Source organism: Glycine max, chromosome 8 (genome assembly GCF_000004515.6).
Source record: "Glycine max cultivar Williams 82 chromosome 8, Glycine_max_v4.0, whole genome shotgun sequence".
Lineage (NCBI taxonomy): Eukaryota > Viridiplantae > Streptophyta > Magnoliopsida > Fabales > Fabaceae > Glycine > Glycine max.
Window position 1 is genome coordinate 96,084 of NC_038244.2, and position 4,431 is coordinate 100,514.

The following is a 4,431-nucleotide window of genomic DNA, read 5'->3' on the forward strand; positions in this document are numbered from 1 at the left end:
CCATATCCATTGATTGCTACGATGTCAAATACACCACAGGATTATGCAAACAGTTTGTTGCTTCACAGGATTGAACGCTTCCAACAGACTGAAGACTAATTGGTTAATTAAGACTTTCAGCAGTAAGAATGCGATCAGAAACCTCATGGATTTGTAGTTTTTTAATAACCCTAAAATTTGAATCACTTAAAAAAATTTAAATTACTTATTTGGTTTTTATAATTTTTATAATTTACATTTTACTTCTCTAAAAATATATTTTTTAATTTTTATAAAAATTAAAAGAGAATTAAAATATAAATTATAATAATTAAAAAAAATTAGTTTCACACCATTGAGACCAAAAAGATTAATAAAAGAGAGAAAAGAAGAGATAGGTTGTGAATTTAAATTTTTCACTAACAAAAATTAATAAATTAATAATTAATATTTATCAATTAAATAAAAATTATATTTGTATTTATTTTTAAGGACGCTACTCAAGTAAGAGTCCTTTCCTTCATGTCAATAATTTTAAATGTAACATTTTCATTGTAATTTCCATTCATATGGTACAATAAAAGATGGTAGTTTTGAGAACGAAGGACTATAGAAAAAAAGAAAAAAAAATTACTTTTAGGGACATTCAGTAGTAAAGAAGTTTTTCATGTTCGATATCATAATTTTTAATAATCATGACATGAAAATTATATTTTTTTTGAATCAATCAAATTTATTTGATTGATTATTAAAAAAAATTAGATAAATTTTCTAAGAATCCATATTTTTACTAATTATTTAAATTATTTACCATATTATATAATTTAATAAAAAATATAATTTTTTTATTATAATAAAAAAAATTAAACTGAAAAAAATAAAATTTCTAACTCTCTCCATGGAAAAAAATTTCGTGAAAAATTGATTAAAAACATTTTCACAAAATATCTTTTCTCGTAAATTTTATTTTTTAAAAATACCTATCAAACATCAAAAACTAAGATGAGTCTTGATTTGAGTGTTTATTTTCTGTTTTTTATTTTTTATTTTCATTTTTTGAAAATAATTTTTATTTTTAAATTTTCAAGATTTAAAAAATATTTATCAACAAAAAAATACTCTAAAGTGTTATCATATTTTCACTTATTTAGAAAAATTAAAAACATTTGTTGTTTTTAATTTTGATTCTATTTTTTAAAATATTTTTTGATAAAATATTTTTTAAAAAATTTGAAACAAAAATATTTTTACTCTTATATTCTATTTTTAAAAAAAATAAAAACAGAAGCAAATCAAACAAAACACCACCTAAATTTTTTAACCTATGATTCTAAAAAAACAAAAAATCTTTCTCCTATCAAACGTCCTCTTTAGCAAATTGCTCGATGAAATACGAGTCAAACAATTTTATATTTTTGCTAAAATAGTTTCAAAATATAATAATAATAATAATAATTCACACCTTCAATTTAAAGGTTACTGTAATTTGTTTTTTAATAGCTAAAGCGCACACATCACTCCTCACTCACTCGGCGGCACACACAAAACCCTTTCTCAGTCACTCACTCGGCAAAAGAGAAGCGTCGACGGTCTGCACACGGTGGGTGCTTCATCGACGGCAGCGACCTGTGGCGGAGGACAGGGTTCCCTTCGCTCTTGGAGTTCGCATCGGGCAGAGAAGCTTCTCTGCATTGCGCTGGGACGCAAAACCCTTGCAGCAATCAGCACCACGGCGCAGCCGCACACCTCTGAGACGCCACCGCAATCAGGTTTGCGTCTCTTTTGTTTGGCTCTCTTATTGAACTTTGCTTCTTTTTTTTTTGTGGTTGGGGCAAATACCTCTCTAAATGCAGGTTGTTATTGTTGTTTTTGTTAGAGTCTTGAGCTTAAGGTTTTGCTTCGTCTCCGAGTGGTTAACTCATTTCGAAGTCCGTTTGATTAATTTTAGGTCTCGATTTTGAGTTCGGAGGTGGCATTGATGAATTGCTCTGCATTCCGCTTATTTCTTGCTCTTTGAAGTTTGAAAACAGTGAACAGACAAGGCTTAATTATTTGTTTTTTTTAAAATTAATTATGTTCATTGCTAATAATTATTTTTTTGCAAAGCAAATGTTCTTTAATTAAAGACGTGTTTGAGAATCGTTCTATTCTCAAAATTTTGAATAAAAACTAAACTAGGTAAGACGGAAAAGGAAATTAACTATGGTCATTAAAGCTTACAAATCTTTCAATGGATGTCGATGACAGATGATAAAAAACGTAGAAAAAAATAAATGATGAAATAATGAAAATACTGCATTCTAAGAAATTTTTAGTGCTCTTAATTAGTATTCAGTCAAGAATGAATCAAAACTCAAAAGTATTGAGATTCGTTTAGAGTACTGATATTGAAAATTGAAAGTCTAAATATATTTTAAGAGGATAAAGGTTATCAACTATTAAGCATGTTAATTAATTGATGTGAAGTTGTTTTAATTTAATCAAAATTTTGCTGTCCATCTTGTGCATTCGGACAAGTTATCTATAGTAAAAAATTATATTTGTGCTCTGAAAAAAAAATTAAGGTTAACTGCCAACATATGTTCTTATGACTATCATTTTGTTTATGCTTTCAATTGATTCATATACTTGTCTTTTTTTTTAAAAAAAAAAAAATAGTCTTTAAACAATTTTTTGTGCCAATTTAACTCCGTGAAAAGATTTTTGTAATAGTTTTTTACGTCACTAAAACTTGTTACCAAACCTTTTTTTTATGTAAGTGCAAGGACTAAAATTTATTGTTTTATGGCTTAAAGACTAAAACTTAAAATGAATTTGAATAGTTTGAACTTATCATTTCGTAAGAATCCATACGCAGCCCACCGCTATACCAAATTCCACATCTATTTCATAAACTTTGTCAAATATAGATAAGCAAGGAGGAAATAAAAAGAATGAAAGAGATAAAAAAAAGTATAATTTTTTTTTATAAAAAAAACATAATTATTTGATCTCGTGTGATACACCGTCAGTTTCATTAAATTAAAATAATTTCACATTAATTGATTTAGTCTTAATGATATATAGAGTGTGATATGATTGATAGTAGTGTTGTTAATTAGTTCAGCAGACTTTAGCGCACAATCCAGAGAAGTGATTGAGATTATTTTCTTGGTGTTCTTTTTGGAACTATGCTTCTTGAATGATTGAGATTTGTTCAAATTCATTGAACCCCACAAAAGAATTAATGGTGAAAGCCGACTAGACGAACCATGTGTTGGCATTTTTTAACTCTTCCCGTCCTCCTTTCTTTGTTTATTGGATAGAATTAGAATATTTGAAACTGGTCCATTGCTATGGAGATCACTGGCCTAGCTAGCAAACACCTTACACCTGTGACTGGATCTTTCGATCTGGACCGTCCACAAGTTAATACGATTAAGTTGAGTCTTTTGTCAAGATCAAATCTTAATTACAAAATTCTCCAACAGCCCATGTGTCTAACCCTCGTACCCCAATACTATACCTAATCATGGATTAATTTTGTCTCAGAAAGAAGGTGCATTTCAATTAATAATGTTATTCATCTTATACAAAGCCTAACCCATGTGCACAACAGAAACAGAGTTGGTTTATTTATTTATATTTGATCAGCTAGATCTATAAAATATAGTGCTTCTTTCTTCTCCATTTTTTAACAGTTGATAAAATTATTTATTTATCTACGATGTATTCCTGGTATGTTCATGTGCAGGAATTTGACAAAGCGTATGGTCCGGTCTGGCATTGCATTGTAGGCTCAAATTTTGGCTCATTTGTGACACATTCAACGGGGTGTTTTCTTTATTTTTCAATGGAAAATTTATATATACTACTGTTCAAGACCAAAGTTAAGAAGGCGTTGGATTAAGGTACATATTAATTATACATATAAGATTCAGCAACTACTTTTTAGAAGTTGTACATATCTCTCGTGTGATCTTGTGAGAGGTAATAGAAGTTGTGTGTATAATTTAGAATAAATTATTCTCGTATCTTCTGAGCGCTTGTTATACTTAATCTTACTCTTTTTTTTTTATCATACACAAGATTGTCTTATGTAGGTGTTCATTCAGTTATTTCTTTGATTCTTGTTTTCATTTTGGACCGTGCTGCTCATCATCACAGGTACAAATGTTTGTTACCAATGAATATTTTTATTACGTGTTCACTGCCATTAATGACAATTGATATATGCTATACAAATTGTGTTCATGATGAGTGAACCTTAGATTCCCGTTTGAGATTGGATGCAATGATTCTTGCGGACAGTTTGCATTAATCATTGTATTCAATCTTGAATTGTCCGTTTGGACAGTTTGGGGAGACTGATATTTTTATGGTAGATTCATGTGTTAAGGTTAAAATTATTTTGTTTAAATTTGATGAAATTTTGGTAATGCATTTCTAGTTGTTCTCTGAGTGCATACTTGA

General features: G+C 28.7%; 1 protein-coding gene across 3 annotated transcripts in view; it reads left to right on the plus strand.

Annotated features, from left to right (window-relative positions):
- Window positions 1–1,374: 1,374 nt before the first annotated feature.
- Window positions 1,375–4,431, plus strand: part of LOC102666889 (uncharacterized) — a 7,381-nt gene continuing 4,324 nt past the window's right edge. Inside the window, exons 1-3 of one of the 3 annotated variants that reach the window (XR_005892493.1) lie at window positions 1,375–1,748; window positions 3,713–3,869; window positions 4,062–4,125. The gene's annotated coding sequence lies outside the window, so the exon portion shown is untranslated. Of the gene's footprint in view, window positions 1,749–3,712; window positions 3,870–4,047; window positions 4,126–4,431 lie in introns of all 3 variants that reach the window. The other 2 variants (XR_005892492.1, XR_001389378.3) reach the window with 2 other exon arrangements.